This window comes from Macrobrachium nipponense, chromosome 5 (genome assembly GCF_015104395.2).
Source record: "Macrobrachium nipponense isolate FS-2020 chromosome 5, ASM1510439v2, whole genome shotgun sequence".
NCBI classification, from domain to species: Eukaryota; Metazoa; Arthropoda; class Malacostraca; order Decapoda; family Palaemonidae; genus Macrobrachium; species Macrobrachium nipponense.
The window spans coordinates 57,698,111-57,715,610 of NC_061107.1; positions in this window are offsets into that span (position 1 = coordinate 57,698,111).

The following is a 17,500-nucleotide window of genomic DNA, read 5'->3' on the forward strand; positions in this document are numbered from 1 at the left end:
GCTGGTTGACTTCTAATGTTCGAAGTAAAGAAAAGACTTACGGCAAACTGGTTAGAATACTGCTTGGTGTTAAAAACAATTTACCTCTGCGTTTATGTTTAGGAGAAGTAGGATTACACACTGTGCTATATGAAACTGTGAAAAAACGTAACATTTTCCTAAAGTCTAAGATGAATCATGTGAATTTAGAGGAACCGTTTCATTTTCCTTTTACATTGGATATGTGTGGGAGGAACAACACACCAGGTTACAGATTTTTGATAAGATGTGTAAGAGAAGGAAATAGTGGACAATCATTAGAAAACATTCGGTCACTATAACAAATAAACCGGTAAATTCTACGAAGTATGCCACATATAGGACAAAACTAAATAAGGGGCTCTTACATCACAATGTATATAGATAAATATATGTGCCAGATTATAAGACAAGCTTTTACAAGGTTAATATTGAATGTCTCAGTGCTTAAAAATTGAATTAGGAAAAGGGTGGAGTAGGACTCTTTTCATGAAATGCGTAAATGTGTTTGTACAGAAAATCAGGTACGGGATGGAGAGCATGTACTCTTGTATTGCCCTCTCAGTACTCACATTCGAGTGAAGTATCCCAACCTCGATTACTCCGACACCAAATTTGTTAAATGAAGGTAATATGGTAGATCTTTATGATTATGTATATGAGACATTAAATTACTACAAGAGTTAATTGTAGTATATTTTGGGAGTGGTATTGTGTTTTGAATTGAGTTCGGCTGTTTATTGATTTATGTCTATATATTTTTTGTGGACTTAAATATCTATTCAAAGTGAGTCTGTCTGGTGCAAGATTATTTCATAATAATGTAAATGATAATTATGTATTCCTCTAGCTTTGTAAGCCTATTATAATAATTAGTCAATAAAGTAATAAATAAATAATAATACAAAATCAAGAACGAATGTACCACTGGGTTGCAAGCAAAACACTAAATCTAGTGAGTAGGTAATTATGGTGCATAGTACAATGGCTAAAATTGTAATAATAACACACTCACACACTAGGTGGAGCACTGTAAGCAAGGATTGCTCCCACTGAGATCTCAGGAATACTATCCCAAGAATGGCACTGGCAGTCAATGTTGAATGGCACTGTTGAACTACAGAAGGCGGCACACAAAGGGGGAAGTCTACACGAACCTGCAAAACAGGTAACTTTGTAACACATGGGATAACAACGGTAAAGCTTACATAACAGAATGAAACTATGCAAGATACGAGATATATCAAATATTAAATGAAATGCAAATATAACAAAATTACTGTTAGCGCGTGACCTCCACAGATCTAATGTATTCACAAAATCACAATTGCACTGTCAAATATCGCTGAAGTCTCTAAGGGAGATGGAATAATGGGATCATGGGAATAGAAGAACACTTTGGAACAGGGAATGAGTGCAAGGAATAGTAGGTGAAGGCCGACAGATCAACTTCCAATTCAATTACCCTTGTCCGTGGGCAAGACATGTATAGAGTTGAGCCCAGGTATTAGCGAAAGGACTTTGTCACTTGCAATTCTTCACCAGGGAACACATGGAAAGAAGCATTCTTATCAGGCAATGCTTAGGTTACTTTCAAAAGGGACAGCTTTGCGAGTGGAAATGTCGAAGTCGGACGTCAAGACAGAGTTTGGATTTCAGACGGTGGAGTAGAAGAAGAATTAGCCGTCGATTTTCACTGAGACTTTGGAATACTGGAGCGGGTTGCAGCGTCGTTGGAATCGTGCTTGATACCACCAAGGTATATAGAATGGGACAGGTAGAGTCATTTGTGCGGGGTTGCGGCTTATCCCCCCCCACAAACACAGAGCCGCAGAGGACAGGTCAAGGCGAGAATGGGTCACTCAGCTACCGTTTCATTCAAATATATATCACAGGTCACTTCAGTCATCTCTGCATTGATTTAGTTTTTAGTTTTACATTCCTCGAATACAACCATAGTTTTTGTGATATTTTAATATAATCTAAATTATTATTTAAATAATATCCAAACAGCTGGCGCCATGTTTTGGTTTTCTTATTCAAAGTAAGATATAAAAAAGGAGGTATCCTTTTTCGATTCCCTCGTGATGAGGAAACAAGACGGAAATGGGTTCATTGTTGTAAGAGAAAGTACAACTTTAACCCACTACTCATCGCATATGCAGTCAAACATTTTGAAGAAAGTGCATAGAAAAGAGACATGCAGCATAAATGTAACACAAATGTAAACAGGTCGTAACGCATGAATGTGAGGAAAGCAGTGCAGTTCTTCTTTCGGAAACAACATCTAAAGCTTTAGATTTTATGGAAGTCAGGGACTTTTGAGGAGTATGTTCTGGGAAAGTACAAGGGACTTTATAGAGCTTGATCAATCCTGGTTTGATGTGTTCAATTCAAAGGTACCTTATGACAGAAAAAGAACTAGGTATGCTTATAGGATAACACATACAATGGAGAAAATACACTCAAACAGGCAATGGAGTATTATACGACTTGGCACGCCATATTGAAATTGTGTATCCTTGCCTTTTAAAGTGATTATATTATATATATATATATATATATATATATATATTATATTATATATATATATATATATATTTATATATATATTATTATATTAAATTGTGCGTGTGTATATATATTTATATAATATATATAATATTAGTATATATATTATATATATATATATATTATATATTATTAATATATATATATATATAATTTACGGGTTTTGATCGCCTCGCCTTCCCAGTGTCATTAATTTTACTTATTTGCTAGAAGAGCAGCCATTTTTTACTCCCAACATCAGCTGACTAGGTGGGAAACTCAAAGCAGGCCAGACCTAGGCATGTCCGGCACCAGTCGGATTAGAGGGTGGGGGAAGGGGGGGGGGGTGGGGGAATAAAAAATTCATTAAGCATTAGGGACGTATCCCAAGGGGAGTGTGTAGCTAGTTAGGTACTTCTTAGGCGGCCTACTCATAAGACTCCTTGTCCTGTGAACCTTCCGCTGGCTGTATGTCTGTTTCCAGGATGATCTGCCAACAGGGGGGAAAAAGGTGCCCCAACACCCAGGATTCGCACCTGACGACGTCCTCAGTTCAGCACAGTCTTTGACCTAGGACAGACGTCCAGCCTAACAAAGGCGCTTACTGGCGCGCCCCTAACTTGGACAAAGCTGACGCTATCCTCTCCAAAGTTCCTCTCCATAAGGCACCCAGGTACGTCTGAGTTCACATTCATATTGCCAGTTCTTTTCCTCCGAGTCAAATAAACTCTCCCACATTTTCCAATTTAAATTCCTACTTCTGAAACAAACCTCCTTTTGGTCCTTTATACCTAGCGGCCACATGTTATCGTCCCAGATAAACAAAGTCTTCATTGAGCATTTCATTTAAGCACTAGAGTTCCTCCCTTGTGTGTGATTAAAGATATATGCCCTACATAGTGCGTTAGCTGAAATATTGTGCAAGAAGTCTTGTATTTTATGTTGTGTGTAATTTGGGAACTCATTTCCAGATTGACCCTGCTGAGTCCGTGCTCTCCATCTCCTCGCAAGTGCTTTCTTACTGCTAGATATTATCAATTTGGAAACCAGCATTGCAGTAGATGTTGATTTTGGCCATAGTTTTCATGTTGGGAAGGATAAGAGTGTTCCAGACAGTACACGGCTTCTCCCCACTGGCATACCTGCCTTGCCTTTATCTCAGGCCATTCCCTTTTACAGTTATCCAAGGTAAGTCCTAAGCGATCCATTTTTTCCTCTTTTTTTTTTTCCATATGTTTTGGACAAAGGCCATCCCAAAAGTAAAAATATATATATTTTATTTTTTTTAGGTGTCGGATGTTTTTTAGGAAGCGAGTTCTGAAAGCCCAAATTGTATCGAGTAGGCAAAAAAAAAAGAAAAAGAAATAAAGAAGCGTAAATTAACTAAATTATGCCATGACAATTCTAAAGGATTTTTTTTCGTTTTTGCTAAGTGTATTTCCTTTCTATTATGAAGCCAGATGCTGTTTTCTGATATCTATGTATATTTATGTTAGTTTATTAAATAATGTATCACAAATAAGCCTTTGTAAATAACTGTCAGGTCAAATACCAATCGATTTTTTAGAGTCTTATCAAGCATATCAATATAAGGTATCTATTATATATTAGAAAGCCAAACATTATCAATCCACAATTTTGTATGTGTACGGTGATCTTTCTGGAACTTCAAAAATGAACACCAAACTTATACAAGATAACAAAGTGAAAAGGACATATGACACTTACAGGCCTAATCCCCAATACCTTCGACCCAAGGTACTTAAGTTGTTCCCAAGGTAGTACTTGCCTTGATAGCTCTCACCCTGTCTGCCAGGCCTATCATGGAAATACCCCACAACTACCCCTGCAACTAAAGTGACTGTACCTCTCTCCCTTATTCTATATACCTTGGATACCACTTTGTCGGGCTAACTGCTGCGACAACTGGCTAGGGAGAAATGTGATTTGATAGGACATATGAGCCCATATATGTACTCAGTTCGGGTGTCGTCGGAAATGTATTGTCCGACATCTATCAAAACTGGCGTAACATCTTTCAGCCCTTTGATCTCTGCTGCTAATCCCAGAAGGTACCTTAAAAGTTCATTGAAATGCCGGCAGAGAAGGGTATGGGTGAAAGAGTACAAAGAGGTGCTAATTGAGTTTGAGAGGGTACGGCTCTGAGGTGGAGCTGCAGGTGCTAAGCATTGTGAAAACAAGGATAGGGTGCGAGGTCAGGTCATGGAGACCACACGTGTGAGGTTGTGAATCTTTATGAATTTTATGGGCTGATCCCTTCAAATGACTCTTGTGAAATTTGACTGGGGACTTTGCACAATGTCGGTGAGTGAGCAAGGTCCCATATGTCTGCTACCTTCATCGAAATTGTAAGTCGTTATTGGCTTACTAAGGCCAGTGTCTTAACTGGATTTGGGACAGCGATGCCCGTGGCAAGGTTATGACAGGTAATAAATAAAAATTGACAAGATGTTAAAAAGACATTTTCATGTTTTTGCTAATGCATACACCCATGAATGGGCCAAATTTAAGGATGCTAAATTTAAAAGCAAGACTAAAAAAACTCATGAATGGAAAGAGGAAGATATGTATATTCACACAGAAAGTTGTAAGTGAATATTTCCCACCCTCTTGCGGGTACTTTTCCCTATGACAGTAAAAAAATATACTAATTTTACAAAGTTATAAGCGTTTTTTCTAAATTTCATTTTATTTTGTTTTGTCAAGATCAAATTACACCTCAAACTATATCATAAAAGATAAGAAATAAAACCGAGAACAGATTCCTAGCACATTTATTGTAAAATATTTACAATCATCCTTGGATGGGAAATTGTGACGACATTTTCCTCTTACTACCTCGAGCAAGACTGAGGGCTCCTCAGCTCACTCACACTATTCTAGGGTTATCTGGAGAGTTGCTGATAGTGATATATGGAACTAGGAACATTTTCCCTGCAAAATTCGTTCAAACTTGATCGTATATCTAAGACACCCGTCCACTGCCCCGAAGCTATATGTGATCATATACATATATACGATACCTGAGCTGTGGGGGTTATGGAACAAAAGGGATAAATGATGAGTCAAAATATCTCAGAAGTCATTACACGTTTTGCTTTTACTCTATGTTTTTCCAAAATCGATTCCTCTATTTCTCCAACGTTTCTTTCAATTTCCCTCATGTTTCTAAAGAAAAGAAAGTAAAACACAAGTGTCAGAAGGACGCTAGTCACAATATATATATATATATATATATATATATATATATATATATATATATATATATATATATATATATATATGTATATATATATATATATATATATATATATATATATATATATACTATATATATATATATATATTATATACGTAAAACACAAAGGGAGGAGGAATTGTTTGTAACCCACTCCCGACCGAAATTTAGTGAAAGCGTTTGATTAAAGGCCTATGAAAACTCGGGAACGTGCGTCATAAGAAATAGTGAAACAGTTTTTGCACAGCCTACGCAGGCAACTCCCTTTTGATGTATCAAGGTTTCTCACGCATATATGATTATGGCTTCGGATATGAAGTTTGAAGTCCCAGCACGCAAAGGGACTCTTGAATGTTTTTCTCGTTTTTGGTTTTTGTATTGTCTGTGGAATACAATTCGTAATTATTAACATATATTACTCTCTGGCTGTTGTTCCTGGTTTGATGAAGAGGTATTAGTATGAGAGTAGCATTGAAATTTTAATAAATCTTGAATTGGAAAGTTTGTGTGTGTGTGTGTGTGTTTGTGTGTGCGCGCGTGTGTGTGAGGGTTTGTGTTTGAGAGAGAAAATATGCCCTGGATGAATGTAAAGATAACTGGTGTTCGTTCTCTCCCAGACAAACATTAGCTGTATTGAAAATAGTATGCCATTGTTCGTAAGGAATAGAGAGAGAGAGAGAGAGAGAGAGAGAGAGAGAGAGAGAGAGAGAGAGAGAGAATTGGATGAAGGATTAGGTGTTGAAATAGTGTTTGAGGGTAGAATTAAGTTGGAACAAGACTGAAATTATGGATTGGGGGGACTGCTGTACCTACTCCCAGCTGGTGTTCGCCAAACGAAGATTAGGAGTAGACGGGCGTGCTCTCACTTCTGTGTTTTACTCGTGTTTATGATTGAGTGAGATGGAAGGAGGGTGTTTCTCTGATGAGAGATTGCATGGGGGCTCACAATTGCTTAGATTGGGCAGCTTGCGCAAAGACTTATGACGGCGTTTTTTACTTCAGTACAGATCTATGCCAAGCTTCATTTGGGATATTACCTATACATACATACACACATATAGTATATATATATATATATATATATATATATATATATTATATATATATATTATATATATATACTCATCCAGATCAAAGGGCAGGAATTCAGAAGCAGAAGACACAGTATCTATTTATTCCAAGCTTTCGTGATTCATAATCACATCAGGGTATAGCTACAACAATAAAATACACACATTAATATAAAATTAAAAGAGCTATATACAAGACTTTAATTTAAAAGGCGGACGAAGGAAACTGATAAAAACGAAATAAAAAATACATTTTTAAGAACAGAAAACACACGCGAACAAAGACACACTTGGAAACAAAATTGTAAAATTCAGAACACATACTTAAATACACACTTGAAAAAAAACTACTAATAATAAATGAATAAAACACCGAAGGTTAACCTACCATTACAGAGGATAAGGACGCACTAAGAACAAAACATACAAAAAATTTTTCGAGAGAGGCAAAGAGTTAAGACTGATACAAGGGATCAGCGGTTGTTTGACAGTTAGGAGAAGGAACTCGTTGTTTAATATTTAAAGTTTCAAGGATAAGTAGTTCTTGTGGGTTGTTTGTATAACCAATGATCTTAAATATTCATAGATGATTTCGGTTTTGCATATAATTGTATGGCTACGTATATTAGAGGATTCTGGATTAGTCAATCGACATCCGGTTCTATAACTTATCCCTCTATGGGAATCGGCCCTCACTCTGAGAAGCCGCCTGGTGGATCCAATATATAGAATGGGAGTTTAGGAACGTCAAAATACTTTGGCCTATTGGAGAAATTTCTATTTAGAAGTTTTTTGAGAACCGCGTGAAAAACATGGATAGGGAAGCAATTATTGGGAAAGTATTGTTGTAAGAGGACAATTTCTTGGTGAAAGAGGTTCCAGTCCGAAGTTAAAGATAAAGCACTATGTATAAGAGTGCAGATAGAGTTCAGTTTAAAATTGATAAAACAAAAGCTATAAAAATTAAACCCCAGACCAGTAAAAGTTTTCCTTCTGAATATAGGCGTATTAAACTTGTAATTACCTTTAGTTACGAGTATATCTAAAAATGTTAGCTTTGAGTCGTGTTCTTTTTCTATTGTGAAAGTGATGTTGTGATGATAGGAATTACAAAATTCCAAGAAGCGTTCAGCATCGTGGTCTTGTTTAAACAGAATAAAAGTGTCATCAACATATCTAGCATAGAATAGGGGGAGACAGGCTAAGGGGCACTCATCGAGTATTCGCTGCTCCAGGGAGCACATGAAGATGTTGGCGAACGTAGGTCCGAGAGGAGAACCCATGGCCATGCCCTCTATTTGTCAGAAAAGCACACCATTAAACTAAAAGCCGTGTCCAGCACGGCCAGTTCTAAAAACATCTTAAAAAGGGAGCGGCTAAAACTATGATACAATGAATCGGAGTTGGGAAAAAGTTTGTCCAAAATTATAACTATCGTTTCTCCAACCGGTATATTAGTGAATAACGACTCCACGTCAAAGCTTGCCATGAAAAGATCCGAATCTTGTGGAAGAATGCGTTGTTTAAACTGTTCAGAGTTAGATACAGTATACTTATTAGTGGTCAGGGGTTTTCCAATAGGGGAACAAGAATTTAGCCAATTTGTAATTGGAGTTCTAAAGGAGGCCAAGACAGGGCGAAGGGGACGTTGGGTTTGTGAACTTTGTGTAGACCGTACAAAATTCCAAAGAGGAACCTGTAACAAAAAGATCATGGTATGTGTTCTCGTTAATGATGTTCTTATTCTTAAGGCTACGGAGTAATCTATTGATCTTGTCTTCAATTCTAAAGATGATCTGATAGTTAGGGAGATCAATTTCTTCAAATTTAGTAGGGTCATTTAAGATTTGGGTCATTTTGTTGACGTATTCCGATTTGTGTAAGATGACAGTTCCCCTCCCCTTATCAGGCTACGTAATAATCAAATCATCACGCTTGGACAGAGTTTTGAGGGTTTCGTAATCGTTCTTATCAAAAAAGGGGGCCCAATGTGTTTTTAGTTTCTGCCATTTTAATTTTAAATTAAACTCCATTTCTACTTTCCTCCACAGGCCCTTTACACACTCGTCCAGTTGGATGACCTTCCACGAAGAGGTCATAACCTTGGCTAACTACTTTAGTAATAACTGTTTTCCTCAAAGGGTCTTCTTCAGAGCCTTAAACAAGTTCTTAGATAAGAAAATGGAAATGCCCACTGCTACCCATACTGTGCCGAAAATGAAAATGTTTGCAACGTTCCTTTAGTTATGTGATGACTATTTTAGGAAAAAGTGTCTAAATTCACTTTAGAGAGAATTGCCTGCCTTAAATCTAAAATTGATTCCCAAAATCTTTGCACCATCGGGTCCTTCTTGAAGCTCAAGGACAGATGTAGTCCTTTGTTTACATCCAACATTGTTTATAAGTATACTTGCCCCAGGTGTAACCAGGGAACTTACGTTGGATGTACCAAACGACTGCATAGAGGAGTTAGTTTTAGAACCGGAAGCAGACTCCAACCCAGAACAATCCAATATAAGGAATTATTCCAAATTATGCAAAACATCCATAGATAACAAAGATTTTCAGATAATAGGATAAACGCAGAAAAACAATGACCTAACAATCTTAGAGCCCATAATGATAAAATGAACTCTCCATCATTAAACACACATCATCTACACAATTTTGTTCATTTGCTTAATGGCCCTATTTGTCTTGTCGTTGCCTTATTGTACGTGTGTGCCTTGTTGTTTATTAGTGTAATTTTGTTTAAAGAGTTTCCTTTTAACTCCCGTCTGGGTAGGTCCTTCTTTTCGTGTCAATGGTGTTTTTTTTATATATTTTTAAATGAGTTAACATTTTAAATAAGAGATTACTGTAGTGATTTTAGTTATATATTATTATAAGTGTTTTTATGATTAATTATTAAGAATCAACTTGCTGTATTTCAGCCATGAAGATGCAACAATGTAGTTGTGAAACGTCGGCATTAGCAATAAACCTTCAATTATATCGAATGCCTTTCCCTGGACGCCTATAAGTATGTATATATATATATATGTGTGTGTGCGTGTGTGTGCCGTTTAACATGAGACTCACTATGCCTTGGGAATAACACCCAAAGGTATCGGCTGTAATCTCGTTTGGGTGTAAGTTATTCCCGAGGTACAGTGAATTCGATATTAAACGTGAATATAAAAAAGTCACCCGTATTTAAGTGCTAAATTTATATATATAATATTGTGTGTGTGTCTTTAATGCACAATTTTATATGCTCCGGGCCATAATTTTGGCAGTATGTATAATATTGTGTATGTTTTTACACCAAAATTTGATATGCTCTCAGTCCCAGCCCTAATTTTACAGAATGTAGTGTGGCGAAAGTTTATGTTTTAGTTCCTGACACTTTTCAGGACTGAAAGGATAATTTATTGTCCATTTCACGACGAGGATTATGCGCCATTTTGGTACCTTTACAGTCACCAAGGGATCTACAACCCTCCACTATAGGTACTCCGCTGCGCTAGATTAACAAAGGTTTGTAGATTGACTGTAAAACATGTTACACTCGGTAGCTTTGACTTTGATACCTTAGCTTAGCTTCTAGCAATACAACCCACTAATGAGTTTTCGTCGAAGAAACGTAGTTACTACTCAATAAGCTGATTTTGTTGTGATAAAAAAACCATACCCGTTTCATAAGGAAGTCTATATTGTTAGCGTTCCTTTCACTTAAAACGTTGCTCTTTCATAGAATATATTTATTCTGTGTTGAAGAGAGTTGCCATTAGATGAACGACGTGTTTCCGTAAAGGAAACGTTTCCTTCTACATTCTCAGTCATACAAAGCTCTATGTGACGGGCACAGTAATGCCCTTAGAGAGAGAGAGAGAGAGAGAGAGAGAGAGAGAGAGAGAGAGAGAGAGAGAGAGAGAGAGAGAAGGGGCGGGCGGGGAGCCTGAAACGATGAAAGTGAGATTGAAAGAAGGAATAATTTGTAGGAAATTGCTGCATATTTAATAAGTTAGTGTTCGGAAAAGGTGCTTCATAGTCTAGCAATGATGTTTTTTACGTATTCAATGAGTATACTCATCACTTGACAAAATCGGTGTGCATTAAAAGTAGTTTTATTGGAAAAGATTGATTTGCATTCATTTTTCGTATGCTGAGATATTTTTGTTTATTTCAGCCTGGCTTAATATATTCATACAGTCCATTCCTATTGGATTGTTTTCCTTACTCTTTATATTTGAAGCGTTTGTATTTCAATATGTTTACTGAAGCTCTGTATGTTTCATCCTTTGTTATAAGATTATCGATACTTAAAACATTCTCTCTCTCTCTCTCTCTCTCTCTCTCTCTCTCTCTCCCGTTTGAAATTCAGCATGGTTTTGTTTACAGTCTCTTCTCACGACATTGACAAGTGGTACTGTATTGATTAACTTGGCAGGACATTAAGCAGGATGACATTTAAGTATAAATTGCATATGGGGGTCTCATGCTTCTTATATGCTCCCTCCCTCTCTCTCTCTCTCTCTCTCTCTCTCTCTCTCTCTGTATATATGTATGGATATAAATGTAATTAAGACAAGTAAGTTGGTAAGAGAGAAGTGCGAATGGCGTGAAAGAAGAGGAGTGGAAAATATGCTAGGAAGGTTGACATGGAAGTGGAAGAAGTAGATGAGAAGGAAGCGAAATTCGGGGAGGATGTCACTGAATCAGAAAGGCGGTTTAATCAGAAAATGCGTTGAGGAAGAGTGAATAAGGGAAGTGAGTAGTGAAATGATGAAGTGAGTGCCCAAAGAAGAAGAAAAACTAAGAGAGTTTGAGTTGCAGTCGCTGAGCCCAAGAGAGAACCATGTTCAGGTGTACATACTTTTATATTATCTTATATATATATATCTATATATATATATATGCAGGAGGATGGATGAAGTTAGCAAGAAGGAAGTGACGAGGGAAAAGAATGATGGAGATAATGAAAACTGAGGGATGATGAAGTAACTACTTTAATGAGAAAATGGCAGTGTTGTATGAGCAAAGTATATTTAGAGAGACATTTCAATGTGCAAATGGATCTCCTTCTCCCTTTTTTCATATTTTTATATATTTGTTTATTTTTTGTATCTTACTACAGAGATATGAGTTGTAGACTGCTTTGATTTAGTGCATTACAAAGCTCTGACCTTCTATGGAAGCAGGGTGGGTACATTTAAAAGGCGATGCTTATGAACCAAAAATGATTGCTTTTTATCCAGTTCAGTGCCACTGGGGAATTATAAAAAAAGAAAGGTGATAATCCCTGAAGTAGTGGAAGACTGCGCTTTGTGGAAATGAAGAATATAGTGGACAGGGTGACCCAAGTTAATGAAAATCTTACATCTCCAAAGAAAACAAGTCGATGACTTTTACCATGTCACTCTTCTTTACATTATTGATACTTTAATTGTTTTCCATTATATTATATATATATATATATATATATATATATATATATATATATATATATACATATATATATATATAATGAGCATCAATATTTAATTTCTGTGACACTTAATTTCTATTGATACTCCTCCTCGGGCAGCAATCTTGGCCGATGATCATTCTCAGTAAATGATGGCACACTTATTATATATCCACTTAATTTTTGTTGCTTGTATCGACGCATTTTTTACTTTCTCGGAAAAAATACCGCTCAAATTCCACCATATTTTCATGATCGTTTTGAAAGTCGACTTTTGCGTGAGGTTTCTCGGGGAGGGATACGAAAAAGGGAGATTGTCGGAGGAGTAGGAAAATGAGGGCAGGCGAGTCGGGTGATGATGCCTCGAGGTGTTTCTCAGGGCTTGGGGAGGGCTGGGGAGATGGGCGTTGGGTGACTTCCAATACCTCTTTTTTTTCCTTCGTTGGGAGATTAATCTAGATGAGGCTGGGAATTGTGTTCACAGATTCTGGTACCGAGGGAGGCCGAACTCTATAAGCTGCGGCCTAAGAATTAATATGAATGTTCATTAGTTACTGATGGATAGATGATTCATGATACCATTATGCTCTCTCTCTCTCTCTCTCTCTCTCTCTCTCTCTCTCTCTCTCTCTATAATGATATATATACATGTTATATAATATACATACATATATGTACACTCATATGTATATATTAATATATATATACATATACCTATATATATATATAAGATATAATATATATATATATATATATATGCGAATACCACAGGAAAAGGATAGGCAGAAAGTTAATACCAAGTGCTGTCGAAAAGAAAGTTACAAAGTAAGCAAAAAGAACAAGAATACCAGATGGTTAATTGTCAGAAGAGATAATCCAGGATTATCCAAGATCACACTGTCACAAACTAAATTTAACCATATATCTAACCATAAGAGAAATGGAAGTTCAGTCATACAAAGTCCCAAAAAAATGTATAAAACTGAATATATAAATTTTGTTGCTTATATTTATCTACAACTTTTTCAATTATGAAATTATCGAGTTTAATCAAACCAAGACTAAAATATAGAACACTTCCATTATTTCACTTGATGAAACAAGATTCAGTGATAGTCCTTTTCACTCTGTCGCTACACGGCATTAAGGATCTTGCCTGACTCCAGTTAATAGAATGATCTAAATCTTTCATATACACGAATAAGGCATTCGATATTCGGCCAGATTACACTTTTTTACAAGAATTTCATATATACAGCCAGAAACATCTTTAGGAGAATATTTTATTGCTAAACTCTTAACAGTAATATTACTGAAAACAGCATTTATGTTGAAAAGCTTTAAAATTCTAGGAATTTCTAAAAACCTTTCATCATACGGTAATTTGAGAATGTTATGTTTACTTAATTCAAGTTTGTCATTAGTTGAATAAAATGTTTTCCTATCTCTTTTCCATACTACATCTTGAAAAGTCCTTGCGTATTGAAGTTTCAAGGAATATTATAAATAGCTTTAATCTCAGCGTCAATAAACCGCGAGAGCTACAGACCCGTTAAGCCCTTAGTTACATCCCAAGAAAAACAGAGAATTTAACATTTTGACGATGATTGGAATAATAATGAACAAAAGAGGTAATTAATGTTAGTTGATTTTGGAAAGACTGAAAAGGTGAAATTTCTGTAATTCTTATGGACTGTTACACAAGAAAATTCAGATTACAATTTCTTTCTTCCTCTTCAGTAAAAAGTTATATGGTTAGGAATGTGGATGTTATTATCTTCATTTGGCCAGTTCACGAAAATCCCAGGAATTTCTGATTAAACTCAATAATTTATTCCATTCCATAAAATTTACTGTATAGGAGGAAAGAAATTGCTTTGGTTTTTCTTGATGTAATAGTCCATAGAAATAATAGTCACCTATTCAGTCTTACGAAAATGAACTAACACTGCCTCTTTTGTTCCTTATTACTCCAATCACCATCAAAATGTTAAATTATTTTTTTTTCTGGGATATTCTTAAGGGCTTTACGTGTCTGTAGCCTGCAGTTTATTGACGCTGACATTAAAGGTATTTATGATATTGCCTTGAAACTTAGAACATCCAAGGACTTTTGAAGATGTAACATGGAGAAGAGCTAAGAAAAAATTCCATTTAGCTAATGACAAAATTGAATTTAATAAGGCATAACATTCTCAAATTACCGTATGATGAAATGTTTATAGAAATTTCTAGAATTTTAAAACTTTTCAGTATAAATGTTGTTTTCAGTAATATTAATGTTAAAAGATTTGCAATAGAAATTCTCCTAAAAGTGTTTCTGGCTCCATATGTAAAATTCCAGGTAAAAAGTGCAATAAACTATATTAAGGACAATCCGGAAAATCCCTTTCACAGCGAATCAAACAGCACAAATACAGTGAGAGAACTTGCCAATTATAGAATGTATTATTTGTACATATGAGAGATTTAGATCATCCTATTAACTACAGTCAAGCAAGATCCTTAATGCCATGTAGCGACAGATTTAAAAGGAATATAATTGAATCTTGTTTCATCAAGTGAAATAATGAAAGCGTTCTAAATTTAAGTCTTGTTTTGTTTAAACTGGATGCCTTCATAATGAAAAAAGTTGTAGATAAATATGAGTAACAAAATTAATATATTCAGTTTTATACATGTTTTTGGACTTTGTATGGTTAAGCTTTCATTTCTCCTATGGTTAAATATATGGTTTTAACTTGTGACCGTGTAATCTTGTATTATCCTGGATATTCTCTTTGATTTTTAGCGTTTTTTACAATTAAACAATATGGTATTCTTGATCTTTTTGCTTACCTTGAAAAACCTTTTTTTCTTTCCAACAGTATTTAAATTGTGCCTCGACAATGCTTGAATAAAGGTGAAAGCGCTTGGTATTAACATTCTACCAATAATCATTTTTTTTGGTATTTACTTACATAATGAAATCACATACATCTGTTGTGATTCTTAAACATATTCATATATTTATTTTACACACACACACACACACACACACACACATATATGATATATATATATATATATATATATATATATATATATATATATATATATACACACACATTAGCTGACCAACATGGTGCTGCTTGGGAAATCTCTGATTACAACCGATAAACACTCTCTCTCTCTCTCTCTCTCTCTCTCTCTCATTCCTGTTAAGATAGTTGCTTTTCATCTCCCCTTTCTCACTCACTGGGGCTGAACTTGAAAGGCTCAGGAGTATTATTATTCATCTCAGCAACGTTGAAAGCTATGGATTAGACACTAATAACCCTATTGTGGCTGAACTTGGACTTAAAGGCCAACGGGAGTGGCACTATTCATCTTAGTGACCACAGAAGCTATGGATTACACACTAAAATCAGTCGTTTTAGGTTATTTTTTACCTATCATCCCCTTCCCACCCTTTCTTAACCCCCTCCCTACTGAGGTTTCGGGAGTGTTACTATTCATTCAGCAACCTCGAAAACTATTGGTTAGACACTAATATCTGTCGTTTTCTATTATTTTTATGTTATCCCCTTTTCACCCGCTTTGCAACCAATAATTCATCTCAGCAACCTCAGAAACTATGGATTTGACACTAATATCTGTCGTTTTCTATTATTTCTTTGCCATCCTCTTCTCCACCGTTTTCACCCCATTCCCTATTGGCACTGAACTTAGACTTGAAGGGCTTCGGGAGTGTCGCTATTCATCTCAATGAGCTCAAAAACTGTAGATGAGACCTAACATCTGTTGTTTTCAGTTAATTGTATTTTCACCTCTTTCCCACTCCACTGCCCACACCCCTCCTTTTGGTACCAGTGGTCCAAGGTGATGTCTTACCCACACAGTATACTTTCACAGATGCTAAGTAATATGTATACCAAGTTTGGTTGGAATTGCTCAATGCGTGTCAAAGTGTATGTGGCACATAACATACATACATCCATCCATCTATAATATATATATATATATATATATATATGTATATATATATATTTATGTAGATATATATATATATAATATATAGAATATAGATGATATATATATATATATATTTATTATATATATATAATATATATATATATATATATATATGATATATATGATATTAGATATATATATATATTATAGTATATATATGTATATGTATATATTATATATATATATATATATATATGTATGTATAAATATAGTATATATTATATATATATATATATATATATATATATATATATATAGATATATATAGATGATTGATGTGAAAATTTTTCTGTATCATGAGACTGATTGCAATGATACCAGTTTTTTGTATTCATGTTTTTGTAAATGTTTGGCTTTCATGATTTGTTTAAATTAACACGCAAGTAATGTATAAATTGGAACATGTGAACATTATTCGCATCCTTCTTTCTTTTATAACGGTTCCTGTTTACGGAATGCCTGAGCATCCCAGGAATTGTAGCATTGCGTAAGAGGGGCGGGGAGCTACTAATTATAGTACTTCCACGCAGTCCTTCAACATCTCCAAGAAACTGTTAACCGCTCGCTAGTGAAAAAAGAAGAAAAAAAAGTCACCTTCTGCATTTTTCCTTTAGTCGTTGCGCAAAGGACGAGTGGGTATTCCGGAAATAGATTTCTGGGGCTGAAGGATCGCCTTTCAACGTAATATGTATTTCACTGTTATCTGATGCATAGTTTGCATTCTATGAATAACTGGGATACAAGTACGAGAATAAATGCAAAGGGAAAGGTGATATTTTTAACTGCTTCCCATGATGGCGAATGAAAACTGTTTAACCACAATATTGCCTTTAGGAAATACCGTTGGGAAACTGCTCCGTGAAGGTGTTGTAGGCATCACTAAAGGTTGTTTGCAGCGTCTTCGGCCTCTAGCTGTACCCACTTTTAGCCTTTCATTGTATTCCATTCCCGCCTCCTTTCCAGTCTTGCCGTCAAAACCTCTCTGACTGTTTATTTCTAGGTGTAAGCGCCGATTTCTCCAAGTGTACCTTTAGATCCTAATACTTGATCTCCTTTTCAATATCTTAAGCTCTGAACGGTCGAAAGTGTCCCCGTGTTGGCTTGGCAGCTTACATTTCTTTGGTCAGTCAGTCAGACTAA